At 34.0% G+C, this 7500-nt stretch overlaps 1 pseudogene; it reads right to left on the reverse strand.

Moving 5' to 3' along the window:
- Positions 1 to 1041: 1041 nt before the first annotated feature.
- Positions 1042 to 3711, reverse strand: LOC138863534 (phenoloxidase-activating enzyme 1-like; annotated as a pseudogene).
- Between the last annotated feature and the right edge of the window lie 3789 nt (positions 3712 to 7500).

Below are 7500 nucleotides of genomic sequence, written 5' to 3' on the forward strand. Positions count from 1 at the left end.
TTATATATGTGTATATATGTATATATATACATATATTATATATATACAAAATATTTTTATATATAATATATATGTATATATATACATATATATGTATATATATATATGTTTTATATATATATCCATATATGATATATACAAATATATGTATTTACATGCGCGCACATGTTTTTGTGTGTATGTATGTATATAAAATATGTCTATACATATATACAAAATATATATATATATATATATATATATAAATTTTATGATATATGTATATATGTAAATATGTGTGATGTGTATATATATATATATATTTTTATAATTTTTTTATATATATATTTATTTTTATATATATATTATATATATGTCCGTATGTATGTATGTATGTACAAAAAAGAAAAAATATATATATATATATATATATATATATATATATATATATATATATATAAGTAAATAATATTTTATATATATATATATATATATATATATATATATATATATATATATATATATATATGTATATCTATACAGTGAGAGAGAGATAGAAACACACACACAAACATTGTGTGTGTTTGTGTTTAGGGACGTTTTTTATATATATATATATATATATATATATATATATATATATATATATATAAGCATATATATATGTATGTATGTTATACATATACTCAAAATATAATTATGTCTTCCAAAACTGATCGATTTTTTTTAGAATGGATTTCCGGGGAAAAAAAAACAGATTAACAGACAGGCCTAATTAATGGGTTCAAAGACATCAATTACAACTTATCAGATGTATCGGGGCATTGCATAAATTTTTACAAAAAGTTCTTTCATTGGGACACTTCAAAATTTATTAGACAAAATATTCAATTTAAACCTTTGGGTATTTTTTGGGAGAACAATAAGACAAAAAAATTTTGGAAAAAAACAACATTGAACATTGAACAGCAACAAACAAAACAACCCCCCCAAAGAACTATGTGACGCCTATACCATCAAAGGGAAAACAAAGGCACCATAGACAAAAAAACGACTTTGCTCCTAAGGTCTAAGGTTCTGCGATCCAGCCCTGTAGGAGGCGACGTGGGTGAATCCAGGGACGCCGGGTTTTCCACACCCCCCGCCCTTCGATACGACGCCCAGCTGTTGAGGGGAAGAACGAAGTTGTAATCCTTCTGAGGAAGGTTGTTCAAGGATACTAATGAAGCGGAGGTTGACGTCGTGATAAATCTTTTTTTCCTATAGGAAGATTTTTTTTTTATTATTATTATTACTATTATTATTATTATTGTGAGTTGGGGTCAAAGCGAGGAAAAAAGGGGGGTTATGATTTTTTTGTGTGTGTGTTGGGTTGCTTGTTTGATTTCACAGCTGCAAAATCTCAGTACTCACGATGGTGCCAGGGGCGCGTCCAAGAAGAGAGGCCGCCGGGTCACCACTGCATGAGTCTTGTCCGCCGAAACAAACCTGGAAAAATTGGACACCAAATTATCAAACCTGTATTTGTTATGCTTTTTTGGTCTTCCAGTTCTAAGTTCAGTCACAAGAAATATTACCTGTTTCAGATTCACCTGTTCGTTAACCAGCGTTTCTCCTTCGTTCATTCTTTGCAGGTGGGAGATCAACAAAAAGGGCACCCGGACCTTCCACACCGGATTCTCCCCCTCTCCGTATGCCCCCAGCCATCACTATAGGTTCTACCCGCAAGGAAGGACCCGACGTCTAAGCCAGCGCGGGGGAGGCAGAGGGCGCACGCCAACTATGTGGTCAAAAGAACTTGTTTGAATTTTTAAATGTAGCCACAACGACTATTCATGTGACCTTTCCCCCAAACCCCAAAAAGCGGAGGAAGATGACGAGTTGGATTGTCGTTCCTGTTCAGTCTGATGAGCGCAATATCATCACTCTCGGGAGCACGTTTGTTGAAGGAAGGATAAAGGGACGACTTGCTCAGGCGTAAGTCTTGCACAGGAGGCAAGCAGAGGCGTTGGCTACAGTCCTGGTCTTGGAGAGGTCGTGTTCGCCGAGACGGATTACAGTTCTAAAAATGAAAGAAAAAATTAATCAAACAACGATGATAACTAATAATGGGGGGTTTATATCAGGTTCTTGTCCCTTCAGTGAAACTGTGAATGTCTGTTTATTGTACTTCTGTTACCTCCTGTATGAAAGGGTGGCAAGGGTAGATATCCATGCCAGTGGGGCTTTGACTGCTAGACAAGACCAGTGAACCACGCCCCCATCGCGAATTTAGTTATGTTCATCAAAATCAATCAATATCGTCCTGACCGAAAGCTGAGGGGTCTGAATGTGTTTTATAGTAAGTTGCAGAGATTATTCTGATCATGCTTACAGGGTATAGCCGAACAGAAAATCTGGGTGGCCACATGAGCAGCTTTAGGACGTAACGGTGTTGATGGAGCTCCCCCACACTGCCCCCGGGGGGCCACGGCCGCCTGGGGCTGCAGGCGAGAAAAATTGTGTTAATGAAACTTTCCATATGTAGAAATTCTTTTGTAGTCAGTGTATAATATCGTCGAAACCCAAATTTTTTTATATTGCATGCCGATCCAAGGCTAACACGTAAAAACCTGTATATCCCAAAGCAGCCACCCAAAAATTCGCCAGCAACAGCATCTTCGCCACCGAATACTTTGTTCACGGAAATTTGGGACGTCCGCACTTTGGGGAAACATTGTTCTTTCCCCCCAGGGTTGCTGGTGGGCGTTACAATTATGGGTGTTGGTGACGGTGTTGGCGTTATTCGAGGCAAAACATACCTGGCAAATGAAAAAAGGGGATTAAAAAGAATAACTTATTAATTCGCAAGTTCGTCATAAAGGATAGGGCCAAAAGGGAACCGAAGTTTAAACCCAGGTATTTATACGGGGGGTACTATATTAGCCAAGTAGCTTCGCACCCTCTATGTCACATACAACACAAGTGGTTTCCCGTTCCTTAGTGTCTCCTGAGTTCATGAACTTCTATTCACTTATATGTAACATACTAACTGGTTTAATCCACATCGTGCCAAATACACTAAAAATCCCGACACTTTCTGGCATACAGGCCCGTGTCTGGGTACTTCTCCCTTTTTAAAGGGTCGGGGAACCACCTTCAGACGTCTGCCCCCCCTTCCGAACCACGGCCCCCCTTTGCCTGTGGCTTGGGTTGGAGGACGGGAAGACCCCACGGGGGGACAAGTCGACAGGGTGCAAGGCCGCTGCACACGGCTGTACGGAAAGTGGGAGGTGAAATGAAAGAGAGAAATAAAACAGGGAAAAAAAACATAACAGAAAGAAGAAAGAAACAAATATATGTGTGTGTGTGTGCAAATGATGGAAAACCAATGTGTGTATACACACATAAAACACACATACTATATGTATAATAGATTATATAGATACTCCCCCACACACACACACACACACACACACACACACATATATATAATAGATAGATAGAATAGATAAATATATATATACATATACATAGTATATATGTATAAAATATATATATATATATATATATATATATATATATATATATATATATATATAATATATACAGTGAACCCTCTTTTTTTGGGGGGTTACGTTCCCAAAAAAACCGAAATCCGGGAAATAGAACCGTTATTTTTTTTCAATTTTTCAGTGAAATACTCACAATACATTGAAATCAAAGAACAAAACCTTTTACAGGCCCAAGCATTTGTTTAACAAATAAAAATACTGTATAAACTTTTTTACAAATAAATACTGTACTGTAAAAAATTTTAATCATCAATACGAACTGGGGTTCATGGGTTTTAGAGAAAATTTGCTAACAAATTTGGCAAGCTGTTTTACGTACATGTACATATTAAACCGTAACGTTATTGACATTGGCAGAGAAGAAGCGGAGAGACTGTTTAGCCAATCAGAATGCAGAACACAATGCACAATGCAAATCCGGTGAAGCAAAGGGGAACGTGAAAGGTGAACCGGGTTATAGCGGGGGTTTCACTGTATACAAATATAAATACATATTTATACATATATACATATAAAACAAGAAAAAAAGAAAAGCTAATGAGAAAGACCTCCGAGGCAGGGAAGAAGAGCCCCAGTAAAAGCGCCCCAATTGCCTCCGGTCTTCGTCGCCGCGCCGGGCGTCACGAGAGCGGGATCGCGACCACCGCCGCGCAGGAGGATAACCCGGTTTGCATTTGAAAATTGGTTGTGGAAATGTTAAAAATATATATATTTTCTTTGGGTTTGAAATTTCTTTTCCTTTTCTTTTTTTTCGGTGATAATGGATAGAATAAAAAATAAAGGTAATGACAATACTAAGTTTTTTTTTTTAAAAACCAGTATAGGAAAAACGTGGATTTTGGGTGACGAACATAACACACACCATACATATAGGTGTGTTTTTGTGTACTATATGTATGTACATATGTCCATATACGTCTATTTTTTGTGTGTGTATATTTATATATATATATATATATATATATATATATTTTTTTGTGTGTGTGTGTGTGTGTGTGTGTGTGTGTGTGTGTGTGTGTGTGTGTGTGTATGTGCGTGCGTGTGTGTTAAAGTATGTACATAAGCCTACACACATCCACATTTTTGTGTGTGTGTTTTAGCACCGTGTGTGTTAATGTATGTACATTTAGGCCTACACACATCCACGTGTGTGGTGTGAATGTAGTACATTTAGGCCTACACACATCCACGTGTGTGTGTTTATGAATGTATGTACATATACTAACACATCCACGTTTTTATGTGTGGGTGTATACATATAGGCCAAAACATATCCACGTGTGTGTGTGTGTGTGGGGGGAAAGGTCGGGGGGAGGGGGAAACGGGGCCTTTTAAACAGATAGTTTTGTATTTTCTGATAACAAATACAATAAAGAATTTAGCCAATTATTTTATTTTAAATCCCGCCAGACTATATCCATAGACTAAATAAACTTTTTTCCTTTATTAGTATTATCAATTAAAACGAGGAATTTCCGGAAAATATCATTATCTTTTAACTGGAAATTACCGACCGGAAAAAAAAAAAAAAAAAAAAAAAAAAAAACGGAAACATACAAGTGTTTCACCTTTGGAACAGGACTTTTAATGGTCGTTCACTAGCACATCAATTTATTTAGGGTTGGATTCCTCATAAACCTCTTTAAGGGCTATGATTCCTTTTCTCTTTTTTTGGTCACGCTCTACCCCGGTGAGATTGTCTTTGCTTGGCCGACCAAGGAGGATAAGGAATTCTTCCTTCTTTTTCAAATTTCGTCCACACTGGGGACGTCTCAAAAAACCAACCATTTTTTTTGTTTCGCCTTGGGGGGTATAAAAAACCGTTTTCTTATTTTACGCCATTCTTTTTTTTCTTCTTTAAAAATTTAAAAGTGAAAATTGCGCGGTGTCACGTTTCTTGGGGAAAAAATCAACTCTATTATTCAATGAAACATATAGCCTTGATCTTGAATGCCCATAAAGGCAAATTAAGGAAACCCCCCATATTTGCATGTTTTTTTGTATACCCCTCGTTGTTCCTTTCGAAATTTTGTTCGAATGAACCCCATGTATATATATGAACCTATATGTATATATATGTATATATTTTTGTATATATATGTATATATAAAATTTTTGATGTATATATATATATTAATATTTTTTTTTTTAAAAAAAAAAATATTTTAAAAACATAAAAAAACATATATATATATATATATATATATATATATATATATATATATATTTTTTTTTTTAATATAGGGATATATATACATACACACAAACACACACAATACGACAACAAAAAACACAAAAAAAAAAAACCCCCAAAAAAAAATATATATATATATATATATATATATATATATATATATTTGTGTGTGTGTGTGTTGTTGTGTGTGTTGTGTGTTTTGTGTGTGTGTGTATGAATATATGTTGTATATGTATATATATATAAAAAAAAGTATATATATACATGTATATACATACATACATACAAAATATAAAACATATATATATGTTTTTTTTTTAAACAGTTGGGGCACTGGTGCCAGTGCTGAGTTGGTGTTGCAGTGGTGTAAATTTGGATTTGGGTGCTGCAGCTGGTGTCCGTGTTTGAGTTTGCTGCAGCTGGTGCCGGTGCTAGAGTTGGGGCAGATGGTCCCGGTTGGGGAGTTGGTGCTGCAGCTGGTAAGTGGGGAGTTGCTGGCGGGTGGGTGGGGATTTTGGGGACTGGTGCCGGTGTTGGAGTTGTGTCACAGGCCGGTGTTGGAGGGTGCGAGCTGGTGCGGTGTTAGAGTTGGCGAGCGGGCCGGTTTTGGGAGTTGGTGCTGCAGCGGGTGCCGGTGCTAGAGAGAGAGAGAGAGAGAGAGAGGGGGAGAGAGAGAGAGAGAGAGAGAGAGAGAGAGAGAGAGAGAGAGAGAGAGAGAGAGAGAGAGAGAGAGAGAGAGAGAGAAAAAAAAAAAAACCTGCAAAAAGGACGGTAGAGGTGAAGACAACTTTTCCCTTTTTACAGATGCAAGCCCCGAAAAAAACAATGCCACTTAATCATAACACCAAAAACCTTAAAATGAAACGAACGGGCCTAACGAAACATAAGACACGTAACGATAAAAACCCGGGGACCGGGGATAGTTTGGTAGAACATCTGGAACCTAGGAGCTGGTTCGGGATCCCAGGGTCGGTGATGGGGCCGTGGGAAAAAGCCCACATCAAGGTACTGGTCCCCGTTTTAAGAATCATTGATGAATATACAATAAGAAAATTATACAAAGTGATACAGTGACATGCACGTGCATAAAAACTCATGCATATATAAAAGTATGTATACAAAATATATATATATATATATATATAATATTATATATATAATATATATATTATATAATATATATTTATATATATATATTATATATATATATAAAATATATATTTATATAATATATATGTAAAAAAACACACACAATTTTATTTATATAATATATATTATATATATAAAAATATTATATATATATATATATATATATATATATAAAAAAACCCCCCAAAAAAACCCCCAAAAAAAACCAAACCAAAAAAAATATATTAAAAAAAAAAAATTTTATAAAAACAAAAAAAAAATTTTTATTTTAATTATAATTTTAATTCATAATACAAAAAAAAAATTATAAAAAAAATTAATGATAAAAATATACATTTCCCTATATTTTACATTTTTATTTTATATATATATAATAATAATTTTAATATATATATATACTTTTATATAATAAAATTATATATGTATAAAAAATTATATTTTTTTTAGGGTTTTATATATATACATTATTATATATATATATATATAATATAATATATATATATATATATATATATATATTATATATTTTTTTTATATATATATATATATATATTATATATAATAATATAAATATATATATATATAAATATAATATATATAATATATATATATAATATAATATAA

This window comes from Penaeus vannamei, chromosome 12 (assembly GCF_042767895.1).
Source record: "Penaeus vannamei isolate JL-2024 chromosome 12, ASM4276789v1, whole genome shotgun sequence".
Classification (NCBI taxonomy): Eukaryota; Metazoa; Arthropoda; class Malacostraca; order Decapoda; family Penaeidae; genus Penaeus; species Penaeus vannamei.